Source organism: Microtus oregoni, unplaced genomic scaffold, assembly GCF_018167655.1.
Source record: "Microtus oregoni isolate MIOR12 unplaced genomic scaffold, Mior012 000201F_ref0000476, whole genome shotgun sequence".
Taxonomy (NCBI): Eukaryota; Metazoa; Chordata; class Mammalia; order Rodentia; family Cricetidae; genus Microtus; species Microtus oregoni.
This window is the reverse complement of record NW_024544860.1, coordinates 5,054-20,071: the sequence shown is the minus strand read 5'-3', so window position 1 is coordinate 20,071 and position 15,018 is coordinate 5,054. Positions and strand designations below refer to the sequence as shown.

Genomic DNA, 15,018 nt, shown 5'->3' with positions numbered 1-15,018 from the left:
CTGCTCAGCACATTTATCTCTATTAATGATAAAGTATAGTTTTAAATTCTGCTTATACATTTTTATAGTTAAATAATATATGGTTGTATTTATCATGTGTTCCAATATGGCAGCATGTGTCCCGCATGGTGATTAAGTGTGAGTGGTTGTCATATCTCTCGCCTCACACATTTGCCATTTCTCTGTTGTCATAGCACCATCAATCCTCTCTGTTATTTTGAAATAACCAGTCAGCTGTTGTCATTCTTAATGATCTTATTGTTCTATGTTATATGGGCTCTCCATATGTACATTCAGGTCCTGGAGGTCTGATTCTTTCTTCTACTTCCATGTGCACCAACAATTCATGTGATGCACAGATATACATGCATGATGCACAGATATACATGCAGGCACAACACCCATGCACATAAAAATAAAGTCTTAAAGTAATAGAAACAATTACAATTATTGTTGGAAATGCTATCCATTTTTAGATACAATATTTCTAATAATGAAATTACTATTCCATTCTTCCAAAATAAGAATAGCAATACAAAAATATTATGATTGTTTTCATGATTCTGATACTAATACTTCAAGAAACATAATTTATATATTTTATAGTATTTGTTTTGAGTGAATGCTTCAACATAATTACTAACTGCAAAATGTAGGCACCTTTCATAAGGGATTAAGTTGTACCCAAGTTAGTTCACATTAATTTTAAGTATACCACAAGAACGTAAATGATCATTTTCCTGAACCAAGTTTATTTTCCTAGAATATAATAAATAGTTGTAATCTTTAGCTAACTTCACTGCCCAGGATCAACTATATGATAGACAATCCAGACCATTTAGACACTTTTCTTTTTTGCTTTGTTCTTTTATCCTTCTTTTTTTTTCCCCGTTGGTTTTTTGAGACACGGTTTCTATGTAGCTTTGGAGCCTGTCCTGGAACTAGCTCTTGTAGACCAGGCTGGTCTTAAACTCAGAGATCTGCCTGCCTCTGCCTCCTGAGTGCTGGGATTAAAGGTGTGTGTCACTACCACCCCACTCAAAAAGGTGATTTTTCAATTTGCACCATGGCTGAATAATTACAATATGACTTTTAAATATTCTCTATCAGAGTTACTTTAAAACAAACTTACCAATCAATAAAATGTTATTATTACCTGTTAAGTAAACATGCTATTTCAAAGATTCTGAAGTGAGAAGTAAAATCATGAGAATTAAATGGGAAAAGTAGTGGTGACAAAGCAATTTTATTAAGTAAATAAGGATGTTGATTTATTAGTGTAATGAAAGTCTCAGTTATAAAAATGAATATTTCTGATGATTACACCATCCTGTTCGACAAAGCAGAGGCAGACAAGATCTTCCGAGAGTTGGAGCAAGAAATGGAGTATTTTACTGGTGCACTGGCCAAGGTCCAAGTATTTGGAAAGTGGAACAGCATTCCCAGGAAGCAGGCAACCTACACAGGGATGATAAAAGAGAACTGGCTCCTGGGAGTCCCATCGCATCTGTCTCCTTTGGGGCCTGCAGAGACTTCCTCTTCCAGCACAATGACTCTCGAGGGAAGAGACCCCAGCAGACAGTGAAGGTAGTCAAGCTGCAGCTGGCCCATGGAAGCCTACTGATGATGAACCACCCCTCTAATACCCACTGGTACCACAGTCTCCCCGTCCGCAAGAAGGTCCTGGCTCCTCAGGTCAACTTTACTATTCGGAAAATTTTACCTACTAAGATATAAAACATTTTCTATTAAAAAATAAACATTTCTGTTATAAAATATGAATGTTTTATTTACTTTTCTATTGCCATAACAAAACATCATGACCAAGGCAACATAAGTAAGAAACGTTTATAATTTAGGGCTGACGGTTCCAGAGGGTTAGAGTCTATGACTAGTGTAGAAAGGAGAATGACATCATGAAGACAGGCATGACGTTAAAGCAGTAACTAAGATCTTACATCTTCAGACACAAGATTAAAGCAGAGACAGAGTGTGAGCTAACTAGAAATGGTATGGGAGTTTAAAATTTCAAAGCCTACCCCCTAGTGACACACTTCCTCTTAACATGACCACACCTTCTCATTCTTCCCAAACAGGTTCACCATCTGAAGACCAATCATTGAAATATCTGAGCCAATGGGAACCTGTTCTCATTGAAATAATACAACGAATATTATTATTGTATTTAATTGCAGGTCTTGCTTAATAGAAAAAGTGAGAAGCAAGAAAATGATTATTGGGGCTGGAGAGATGACTCAGAGGTTAAGAGAACTGACTGCTCTTCCAGAGGTCCTGAGTTCAATTCCCAGCAACCACATGGTGGCTCACAACCATCTGTACTGAGATCTGGCGCCCTCCTCTGGTGTGTGTGCATACATCGAGGCAGAATGTTGTATACATAATAAATAAATAAATCTAAAAAAAAAAGAAAATGATTGTTGGGGGCTGGAGAGATTAGCTGGCTCAGCAGATAAGAGCACCGACTGACCTTACAGAGGTCCTGAGGTCCAAAGGTCCTGAGTTGAGTTCAATTCCCGGCAACCACATGGTGGCTCACAACCATCTGTAATGAGGTCTGGTGCCCTCTTCTGGCCTGCAGACTTACAGACAGACTATTGTATACATAATAAATAAATAAATATTAAAAAATACATAAATAAAAAAAATTTAAAGAAAATGAAGACTTACTTAATAGGCAGGGAGAGGCAATAAGTCCCCTCCTGGGACTGGCCTCAGGTCACCAGGTCAATAAGAGACCACATGTGATCCTCGCAAAAGTGGTGGCATGTTGGAGGCTTGCCACAGCACCTCTCTTCCCCTCGAATATTTAGTTCCTAGGTCTCTCGAACCTCAATGAACAGCGCCTCACACAGTGAGGGGTCAACACTTCGGCTGCCAAGCTTCTATGACACCGTGCTACTACCATTTCTCCACGCTCAAGTGGGCACATATTCAGAACACTCGGTCTGTCCCTCAGTTGGTTCTTACCACCATCCAGTTCTCCAAGATGCCACAACGAAGCGCCTATCTGCTCTTCTTCCTGGCACACACATCTTTGTTAGTACAACAAAAACAGATGATAACAATCTATTTTTTCTCCTAGCAACCTGCCTTCTCATTTCCCTCAAGGAACAAATGCCTGAGGTCTCCAAAATGGCAGTTAACTGTATATCTCTCCAGCCACGTGTCCCATTGTCCACCAACTCCCAGCCCTCCCCTCCCGCACATCACCCATGCCTACAGGAAGCAGCCAGATATGAACTGGTTTGAGTCTGGGATGCTTGGGTGAAAGCTTCCCCTCAGTCCCTGGAATCCATATACTGAAAGAGTCTGGGATGTTTGATGGAAGTTTCATTCCAAACCCCCTCCCCTGTGAGTTTCCTCAGTCCAGACTCCACCTCTGAGGAAGCCCATCATATGATGACTCCCTCCCCAGAGATGCTCAAGACCACTCCCATGGGGTATTTAAATTGTACCCCAGAAAATAAGCACATGGTTTTCTCTTCTTTGTGCACTTAGGAAAATAATAAAGAGATGAGTACTTATTGCTTTTTTTTTTAGATTGTTTATTTTTCTTGAAGAGGCGAGATGCTATTTTGTCATTGAAAGAAGGGGTGCATTCTCTGACCTGCTGTGGACTTTATTGTCCAGGAACAGTGTATTTAAGGCAAAAATTTAAAAATGCATGTTTTCTGAAAAGCTATTTTCATGAGATGATGTTGAATAAAATAAGTTTGAAAAATGCTCCATATGTTGTCCATTTCTTTTTTTAGATTTATTTATTTATTATGTATGCAGTGTTCTGCCTGCATATATACCTGCTTGCCAGAAGAGAGCACCAAATCTCATTATAGATGGTTGTAAGCCACCATGTGGTTGCTGGGAATTGAACTCAGGACCTTTGGAAGAGTAGGCAATGCTCTTAACTACTGAGCCATCTCTCCAATCCTGTTGTCTATTTCTTGAGCATTGATAGTGTTTGTTATTCTTCCCTCATTGTGTGTATACATGCAATGTGCATGTGCCATGTGTTAATGACATCAGCCAACATTTCTTAATGCTCTAAGGGACATTGTACATAATCCTGGTCTGAGAAACGCAGGAAAAGTATGAGGGACAGCATTTTCTAGTGGAAGACTATACAGTCTATATTTAAGAAATTTACAAGTTAATATTGTTCATTTTGATAATATCTGAGATAACAAAAATTATCATTAAAAATCTATTTTTTATCTTAGTAGAAACATTAAAAGTAAATAATCGAAAAAGTGTGTACTTTGCTTGTTCCTTTAAACTATAAATCATACTTTGTATAAAGCAACATATATATATATATATATATATATATATTTGACTCATGGATAGATTAATTGGGATATATACAAAGATCTCAAGAAATTGGTTACCAAAAGAACAAATAATCCAATAAAAAGTGGGTGCAGACCTAAACAGAGAACTCTCAACAGATGAATCTAAAATGGCTGAAAGACACTTAAGGAAATGTTCAACATCCTTAGTCATCAGAGAAATGCAAATCAAACCAGTCTGAGAATTGCCAAAATTAAAAACATGGATGACACCTCATGCCTGAGGAGATGTGTGATAATGGGTAAAGTTCTCCATTGCCAGAGTGCAAGCTGGTACAGCTGCTTTGGATATCAGTATGGCAATTTTTATTTGTTTGCTTTTGTTTTTTTGAGACAGGGTTTCTCTGTAGCTTTGGAGCCTGTCCTGGAACTAGCTCTTGTAGACCATGCTGGCCCTGAAATCACAGAGATACATGTGCCTCTGCTCCCCAGAGTTGGGATTAAAGGTGTGCACCACCACCCATCATTATGGCAATTTTTTAGAAAATTAGGAAACAGGCTGGAGAGATGGCTCAGAGTTTAAGAGCACTGACTGCTCTTCCAAAGGTCCTGAATTATAGTCCAGCACCTACATGGTGGCTCACAAGCACCATTAATGAGATCTGGCGCCCTCTTCTGGCCTGCAGGGACATATACAAGATACAGGCAGAACAGTGAATACATAATAAATAAATCCTTCTTAAAAATTAGGAAAACAATCTACCTCAAGACCCAACAATACCATTTTTGAGTATATACCCAAAATGATACTCAATCCTTCCTGGTCCCACCCAAAGGATATTCCTACCCAAAAGATGCTCAAGGCCAGCCTGATCTACAGAGTAAGTTCCAGGACTGCCAGGACTGTTTCTCAGAGAAACAAGGAAAAGCACGTAAAAAACAAAGAAAAATAAGGAAAAATACCCATAGATACAATAGCACACTTTTATAAGTACATAAAATGTACAACATCAGAGACCATAATACATATGCAAAACATTTGAGAGAAAGAGAAAAAAGAAAAAAATGCCCAGACAAATCATTATGAGACAAGCAACCTGCAAAATGCCCCTGAGTTCTTTTTGTCTTGGCCATCTACTGCTGGGCATGGGGTGTCTCCTTAACAGTGGTTGTTATATACAGTGATACTCTGCAGAAACAACTAGTTTTTACTTTGTGAGTAGTATGGTGGTTTGAGAGAAATATCCCATGTCTTAGTTAGGGTTTCTATATGAAGAGACACCATGACCATGCCAACTTTTTAAAGGAAAACATTTATTTATTTGAACATTTTCAAATGTTTAGTCCATTATCATGGCAGGAGCATGTTGGCATACAGACACACATGGTGCTGGCTACATTTTGTTTAGAAGGCAGCAGGAAGTGAATGGACACAAGGCTGAGTCTTGGCCATACCTCCTCCAACAAGGCCAATCTAATGCCTTAATCATGGTTTCTGTCGCTGTGAAGAGACAACACGAGGCTTGTCCTGGATATTAATGGTCACCCTACTGGAGAACAGTGGTTATCTCTCTCCCAGCAGGTATAAGTGACAATTCAGTTTTTAACCTTTATAGTAGTGTCAGATCCCAAGAGAAGGCACAAGGCCCAGAGCCACACTCATTGACCCACTCTGAAATCCCATGAGCTCTGCTCATGCTTATTTATAGAACTTAGTTATCTTGGTGTCCACCATTCCCTCAGTATCATAAACTATTTTCCAACTCCTCTTTCATGGGGTTCCCTCACCTCTAAGTTCTTGGATTTCATGGAGATATCCTCTCACTCTCTGTGCAATTCCTGGCTGTGGGTCTTTGTTTGTTCCTATCTGCTGCAGGATGAAGCCTCTCTGATGATGGCTGACCAAGGAATTCATAGATGAGTATACAATATCATTAGATTCACTTTATCAATATGTTTCTTTTTGTTTTCTTTTAGACCAGCATTAATTCATTTTCCAATAAGTTCATAGACTGTTGGTTGATGGAGGGTAAGTATATGATCAATCGTGTTGTGGCTCCCTCTTCTGGCCAAAGGTTGTTATGTGCTTGTCCTGTGAAAATGATATTCATACCAGGTACTGTGTAACATACCACTTGTGGTAGGAAAAATTTGGTGCACCTGAGCAGTGTCTTCTCCCACATTTGCCTTGGCACACAAGAAAGCAAGTTTCCTCTCCCAAAAAGAAACCCAACCTTAACCCTAAAATAAAGGCACATTTGTTCTCCATTGAGGCTCATGCTCACCCCTCTACCTGGCAAAAATCAAAAGGTCTTTCAGATCTTTGAAAATTCTAGGGAAACCAGGTGGCTGAATATCATTAGACAGCTCAGGCCAGGGACTTCTGTCTAGTCCGATGTGACACTGTCCTCCAAATACCCAACTAAAAGTTGTGTTAGAATTGTAGTCATTATCCTGAATCCCACAATCAATGGTATATGTTATACTGAATAAATAGGATCATGATTGTTTGTGATTGTAGGACACCAAAGAGAAACCGGCTGCCATGGTGGTGCCCACTATTAGTTGGAGAACTCGAGGAGGAGGATAGAGGCAGGCAGGTATCGGAGTAGGACATCCTGGTCCACATAAATAGCTCTAGGCTAAATACATATGAAAGAAATCTGTTCCAAAATACATTTTTCAGTTATTGACAACCAAGATGAACACGTCATTGCATATATTATACTGTGTGTCCCTTCTGCCTGCAGAGTGAGAAATCAAACTTTATCATGCTAAGAGAATGGTTATGACAAACTCAGAAATCCGAGCAACCAGGAAGATAAAAACAAAAGGGGCTGTAGAGATGGCTCAGAGGTTAAGAGGACTGGCTGCTCTTGCAGAGGTCCTGAGTTCAATTCCCAGCAACCTCATGGTGGCTCACAGCCATCTGTAAATGAGATCTGGTGCCCCCTTCTGGCCAGCAAGCATACAGACAGAACACTGTATACATAAGAAATAAATAAATCTTTTAAAAGAAGAACAAAAGGGACTGAAAATTAAGATAAAAATATAGGTAGGTCAGGCACACGCCTTAAATCCCAATACTCGGGACAAGCAGGTGGTTCTCTGTGAGTTCAAGGAAGCTTGGTCTACAAAGTGAGTTTCTGAACAGCCAGGACTGTTACACAGACCAATCCTGTCTCAAAAAAAATGTAACTAGGGCTGCAGGAGGGCTGAGGGCTCAAGGACATTTGACCGCTCCTCCTAAGGACCTGGTCTCAATTCCTAGCACCCAAAAGGCAGTTCACAGTTGTTTATAATTCCATTTCCAGGGGACCGGACACCCCTGGGAAAACATCATAGCACAGTTTTTTAAAAAAAAAAAAAAAAAAAACGATTTTTTTGGAAGCCAAAGTAGCTAATCTCATACTATTACTAAGCAAAAACAGAACCAAACCCAAAACAAACACCCAGTTAGGGCTGGAGATATGGCTCCACAATTAAGAGAATTTACTGTTTTTCAATAGGACCCGGGTTTATCTCCCAGTACTCACATGGCAGCTCACAATTGTCTCCAGTCCAGTCCAGGGAATCCAACATCCAACACTGTCTTATACATGCAGGCTAAACACCAATGTGCATGAAACTATAAAGTTCTTTAAAAAGAAAATATCAGGATAGAAAGTCTCCATTTACTTTGTTTAGATCTATAACTAAGTTATAGAGTATAATTAGATATCATTAAAAGTAGATTTGTGTAAATAACTGTAAATGAAGGTACACTTTACTCTTATGTAAAACTCAAAAAAGGACACTGGGTGACGGTGGCAGACACCTTTAATCCCAGCACTCAGAAGGCAGAGGCAGGCAGATTTCTGTTTCTGAGACCATCTTGACCTACATGGAACTAGTTACAGAACAAGCTCCAAAGACAGGTACAAAACACAAAAGAAGACAAAAGAAAAAGAGATTAAAAAAACCCTAGCTGTTTATTGAGACTTGCTGGTCTCTGAATGTCTATGCAGAAGTTCTTTTACGGTTATGGTGAGCACCTTTGCCTACCATTTCCCATCAAGCAATTCTTTCCATGTAAATTAGGCTATTGCCGATAATTCTGATTGGCTGCATGCTCTGACAATTTTGTGGCCCTAGTTGAGTAAATAGAAATTCTGGGTTTTCTGCCCCTAATGCTTCTAATAACTTGGTTGAAGCTTGGATATGTACCTTATGTGCTTTCTCCCTCCACCATCACTTTATTATTTTATGTCTATAAATGTTTTGCCTTTTTTTTTCAGTAGGTGAACCACATGCTTGCCCAAGCTGGGCTTGAACTCACTTGCTCCTCCCAAGTGCAGGGATAAAAGGCGTGAGCAACCACCACTGGCTTTGCTTGTTTGTTTGTTTTTTAAAGTTTCTGTTTATATATCACCAAGCCCAGCCCAGAAGCATTTTTATCCCTTGAGACAGTGTTTCTCTGGGGAACAGCTGTATTGAAAGTAGCTCTGTAAACCATGCTGGCCTCAAATTCCACCAGCTTCTGCTTCCCAAGTGCTAGGAAACACAGGGGATCCAGAACGCTTTATCCCCAGCATGGTAGGACTCATTAAGTACACCAGGCCTAATTTCAAATCAAAGATCTCCCTTCCTTGGCCTCCTCAGTGTCTGGATTAAGGCATAGCTACCACACCCATCCCAGGAAATATTTTTAAAGGAATGTGAGTAAAGTCCTGAAAACCCCTCCCACCTGTGTGACTAAGCAATCACAGTGAGATTTGTTTTGCCTTAAAATCTTATCAACAGATGTTATCAAAGTACTTAACGTTTGAACAGTAAGTTCACCAACACCTGATTCCACGCAGCACTTCACCATCAACTGAAGGCTCCTGGAAGGAGTGTGTGTTCTCTCAGGGAGCAAATGCCAATCACCAAAGACGACTTCCAGGGCAATGATTAAGGTAAGACATGCGTATACTGATTGCTGTAATAGCTCATCATAAAATTTCTGAGGCAGGTGAGGTGGCTGCCTGATGACCTAATTTGATCATTTATTTGTTTATTAGTATTTTTGCCTGCCTGTGTGCAAAATTCTCAGAGTGTCTGGAAGTAGTTTCCTGTGCCAATGCTTTCAAGGGTAACTTCCCGATTTCTCTTCTTTCTGGTTCGATGTCTTTCAAGTTTATTAGATTTTATATGGTTTTTAAACTGGAATTCATTTTATTTGGGTTCTTGTGCTCCAGTGTTTTTATCATCTCTCTGTCTGGCTATGTAGCTATCTATCCATTCGTTTATTTTTTTGTTTTCTGAGACAGGATTTCTCTCTAGCTTTGGAGTCTGTCCTGGATTCAGACCTGGTCACAGCTGTACCTGGAAACAAAACAAAACAAAAACAATTGGTGGTGTTCTCATCTTTGCATGACCCCCCCCCCCCCCCGCCCCCGACCCAACATTTAAGTGTCTTTCAACCATTTTAGATCCCTCTGTTGAGAGTTTTCTGTTTAGGTCTGTACTCCATTTTTTTTTTTAATTGGATTATTTGTTCTTTTGATGACCAATTTCTCGAGTCCTTTGTGTATTTTGGAGATCAGACCTCTGTCTGATGTGGGGTTAGTGAAGATCTTTTCCCATTCTGTAAGGCCGTCATTTTGTCTTGTTGGCCATGTTCTTTGCTTTACAGAAGCTTTTCAGTTTCAGGAGGTCTCTCTCACTTATTAATTGTTTCTCTCAGTGTCTGTGCTACTGGGGTTCTATTTAGGAAGCGGTCTCCTGTGCCGATGTGTTCAAGTGCATTTGATATTTTTATTTTTATATTCTTTTATTGTGGATGAAGTCAATTATTTGAACTCTCAAATATTTTTATTGTTATTATCTCTTTATTTGTTTGTTTATTTGTGGTTGTTCAACATAAGGTTTCGTTGTGTACCCTTGTATGCCCTGGGACTCACTTTGTAGACAAGACTGGCCTCAGACTCACAGAGAGTCATCTGCCTCTTCCTCCTGGTGCTGAGATTAAAGGCATGCACTAAACACCTCTTTTATATATTTATTTTCCTAATAATTTATTTTATCGGCATTGGTGTTTTGCCTGCATGTATGTCTATCTGAGGGTGTCAGATCTTGGAGTTATCGACAGCTGTTGACTGCCATGTGGGTGGTAGGAATTGAACCTGGGTCCTCTGGAAGAGCAGTCAGCACTCTTAACCGCAGAGTCATGTCTCTCCAGCCCCCACCTTTTTTTTGAAAACAGGGTTTCTCTGTGTCACTTTGCCTGTCCTGAATCTCAATCTGCAGAACAAGGGAGCCTTAAACTCACAGTGATCTGCCTGCCTTGGTCTCCCTGATCTTGGAGGTGTTTTTATCATCTCTCTGTCTGGCTATGTAGCTATCTATCCATTCGTTTATTTTTTTTTTTTTTTTGTTTTCTGAGACAGGATTTCTCTCTAGCTTTGGAGTCTGTCCTGGATTCAGACCTGGTCACAGCTGTACCTGGAAACAAAACAAAACAAAAACAAAGCAAAGCAAAGCAAAAGCCAGGCAGGACTGTAATGGTTGACCTTCCCTTTCCCCCTCCCCCATGGGCTCCTCAGAGGGGGTCAGGCCTCCTCCAGGGAATCCACAGAGCCTCTGCCCAAGGCTCTCCAGGGGACCCACTCTCTCTCTCCCTTTCCCCCAGCCCCAGGGCTGCCGGCCACATCTATCTCAGGCAGAGGTGGCGGGCACTCTGGCTATCCAGGCTGTGACAGACACAGATACACACAAGCAGGGAGGAAAGGTGCCCACTCTTTCACTAGGTGTAGGCATGCAGGAGGAACAATGAAAGGATGAGAACTGGAGAGATGGAATTTCTGGAATGTCCAGAAACCACATGGTGGGGATCTAGTGCCCTCTTCTGGTGACAGGGAGTACAGCACAGATTTGGGTTCTTGTGCTCCTGAGACCTACCCCAATTTAATACTGACATTATCCTATCATACCCTATATATCACATATAGGCTTGCTTGATATCACACGCATACACTGCCTACGTTTCTGCCTGACCCCTGTGAGAGAGCCTGGTACCTTCAGAAGGCAGAAGATGGGGTGTGGGTCTGTCTGTCTGTCTGTCTGTCTATCTGTCCATCTATTCTTCCATAAAGTATTTATGTAATACTTTATTCCTTTGTTTGTTTTGTGACAGGGTTTCTCTCTAGTTCTCTCTAATTGAGTCAGTCCTGGAACTAGCTCTTGGAGACCAGACCGAGTGCTGGAATTAAAGGCGTGTACCACCATTACCCGGTTAGAAGTCTTTTTAAAAAGTAGGCAATTAGAGCTACAAATTTCCTCATAGGACTGATTTTACTGTGTGCCAGGGTTTGTGTAGGGTTTTGCTTTCATTTTCTTGAGTGAACCCCCCCCCCCCCCCCGTCTCTCTTATTCTAGAGCTCTGTTTTGTCTTCCATGAGCTCTGAGGGGTACTTGGCTTGAGTGTGATATACACACACAGACTCACTATTAAGGAAAGTTCAAGATCAAGATCCTTTCCTAACTCTGTGACCTTGCAACAGAGAAGTTTCAAGGGGTGTGAAGGGTGTGCCTACTGACACTGGCATTCATTTTATCTGCTAGGCAGCAAATGCTATGGATTGTGTGTGTGTGTGTCTCTGTTAGTTTAGGTGTCTTTCCAGTCCACGTTGGTGTAATTACCGTGCGTGTGTATATTCAGTGCTCTGATCCTTTCAAATGGTTGTGAAGGAAGGCCTAGCCTAGGAATGACTTCAGTGACGTGTTGTTATTTTCCTTTCCTAACTCTGTGACCTTGGGACAGAGAAGTTTCAAAGGGTGTGAAGGGTGTGCCTACAGCTCCACTGGCCTTCCTTGATGTGTACATCTGTTGCCTTTCCTGTAGTAAACATTCTTGTTGGAGTTGGGAAATTGCTGATTCGAACTCAGCCAATTTCATGGAATAGCCCTGGCTGTCCTGGAACTCATTTTTATAGACCAGGCTGTCCTTTTGGTGACGTTCTATTTTTTTTTTTCTTCCTCTTATTTTTCTATCTGCAGTCAACATTGGTGTAAGGACTGTGTACCTGTATATTCACTGCTCTGATCCTTCTTCCTTCCTTCCTTTCTTCCTTTCTTTCATATGTCTGCCCTCTCCCGAAAACCCAAAAATTTCTAGCCTCCCAACGCAATTAAAAATAACTAAAATTTTAGTAAACTGGCATTTAAAAAAGGAAGGAAGGCAGGCAGGCAGGCAGGCAGGCCTGGATGGTGGTTGTGAAGGGAGCCCTGGCCTAGTCATATCCTCTGCCATGACTGTAACCCCAGTACTCAGGAGCTCTAAAGGGTCTGAGAAGCTGCTTTCATGCTTCTGCTGCTGGGCATTTATTTATTTATCTATCTGGCTTATGTGGGAGGGGAAGGGAAAGCCAGAGCCTTGTCCTATGGGCTCCACGCTCTCAGTAGTGTCTCATAAACTCGAGTGTGAGGGCCCATGTCTGTCATGTCAGCAGCACTCAGAAACTGAAAACACGAGGATCAGGAGATCATCTTCAGCAACTCAGCAAGTGAGAACCATCGTGGTGGGGAAACAGACCCTCTCCAAGAAATGACTAAAGTGACCTGTTTATTTTTTCTGTCCTAAGTGACACATCACTATGACGATATTATTCCCGGAAATGAAATTCGAGTGGGATTTTTTTCAAAACTATTTTTATTTCATTATTATTATTATGATTATTATTTTTTTAAAAAAAACTATTCCACGGCTGTTTTAATTTTCTCCGACTCGGTATTTAGTCTGAGAAGTGTGGGCTGAGGGTGTGGGGAGTGGGGTGAAGAAAAAGAACCGCAAGCAAGCAAGCAAGCAAGCAAGCAAGCAAGCAAGCAAGCAGTGGCCATGGTGAAAGGAGACTTAGATGGCAGGGAACTGCCGTTGCCGCCTCCCTCGGTCCCCCTCGGTCCCCCTCGGTCCCTCCTTCTCACCATGCCCTAATGGTTGCAGAAGCCCCTGGCCTGTCAGACACACTCTTTGTTTCCCGTGAGCAAGCGAGCGAACGATCGATTCGCCTGTTTTCCTAGCTGCCTGTGGTCTCGGTCGTACTTTCGTTTTCGTAGCCCCGAATGTCCAGCCCGGCCCACGTTCACCGTGTTCGGGGGTGGGGTGGGGGAACCGACAGGGGAGTTCCCTGTCCTGCTGTGGGCCCGTGCCACCTCCGGGCGTGAGCGTGGGAGGACGCTGTCACGCCAGAGAAGGTGAAGACGCCGCCGCCGCCGCCGCCGCCGCCGCGGCCGAGCGAGCGAGCGAGCGAGCGATCTATGGCGGTCGGTTGTCGGGCGCCCCCTAGCGGTGGCCTTTTTCTCCTGGTCCTCGGTCGGTGACGAGGACGGGGCGAAACGGCTTTTGTGAGGCGGAAAGAGTGACGAGAGTCCCGGCCTGGCAGGCGGGTGTGTCCCGGAGTCGGTGTCGTGCTTGGGAACGGTCTCTGTGTAGGAGGTTGTGCCGGAAGTCACCCATGGGTGCATGCGTGCATGCGTTGGGGATGGAACCGAGTGACGGGACCAGCTGGAGAGGGTGCTGGGAGACTCGAGCGGGTCGACCAGAAGGCTTCAGTCGTTCGCGTACCCCCGCTAGGTGTCGGGTCCTCCCGGGCCCAGGATCGGTGAAATACCCCGGCTTTAAAAGTTGCTTTTCCCTTGCCTTTTCTCTCTTCTAAGAGCCCTGGGACCCGGCGACCCGAGGCCGAGAGGAGGCGATGGTTGATCCCGGCTTCCCCGCTGGGGTCTCGGACATTTTTTTTTCCTCTTGCGAGAACCATCGGTCCTCAGTGCCGGACTTCCTCATCTTGAGGCCGAGAGGAGGCGGTGGTCCCGGCTTTCTCGCCTCCCTGTTCCGGACTCTCGGAGCTTTTTATTCATTTTCTTCCTCTTGTCAGGAACCCTCGGTCCTCAGTGGCGGGCTTTGCCATCCTGAGACCGAGAGGAGGCCGTGGTGCCGGCTTCCTCGCCTCCCTGGTCCGGACTCGTTGGGGTCTCGGAGCTCTACCCCGCCCCTTTCTCCTGCCCTCGGTCTTGCGAGAGCCCAGCGGCGGGCCTCGTGTTGTCGAGGCCGAGAGGAGGGTGGTGGTCCCGGCTCCCCTGTTCACTGGTCCCCGGTTTCTTGGACTCGAGATTTTTTTTTTCCAAGTTTTTTCTTCTTGCCCTTCTCCATTCCTAGCGGCTGGTCGCAGGGTCCTCGGCCGGGAGGAGGCTGGGCGCCCGGCTTTCTGACATGTCCACCTCGCTCTCTCGGTCCTTTCATGGTTATGAGGTCGACCAGTTGTTCCTTTGAGGGTCGGTTCTCTTGTTTATGGGGACATTTTTGGGACATTTCACCCAGCCTCACTTTCAGGAGTTCTGTGTGGTCTGTGAATGACTCCCCGTACCTGTTGTCATTCTTCTAATGGTTGCTATCTGTCCTTATTGTACCTGCAGATAGGTGCTGACACGCTGTCCTTTAATTGGGTGACATTAAAGGACGCTAGGTGGCGGTCTCTCTTCTGAGCCTCACTGGGTGTTACTTTTCCCGTCTAGCCCAGCCCGCGCCTCGCTGCCTTTTGGGGCTGGGCCCGTGTGTGCTTTTCCTGTGCGGCTTTTTGAGATGACCGGCTTCCTTGCCTTGCTCTTTTGCCCGTGGTGAAGCGTGTCAGGCATCCCCGCTTCGTGGCTTGTCACCCGTTCTGCTTGGATGGTGGGACCCGTCTCTCGATGCTTC

General features: G+C 43.3%; 1 pseudogene; it reads left to right on the top strand.

Moving 5' to 3' along the window:
* The first annotated feature begins 1,303 nt into the window (after positions 1 to 1,303).
* LOC121445528 lies at positions 1,304 to 1,737 on the top strand (annotated as a pseudogene).
* Positions 1,738 to 15,018: the final 13,281 nt, after the last annotated feature.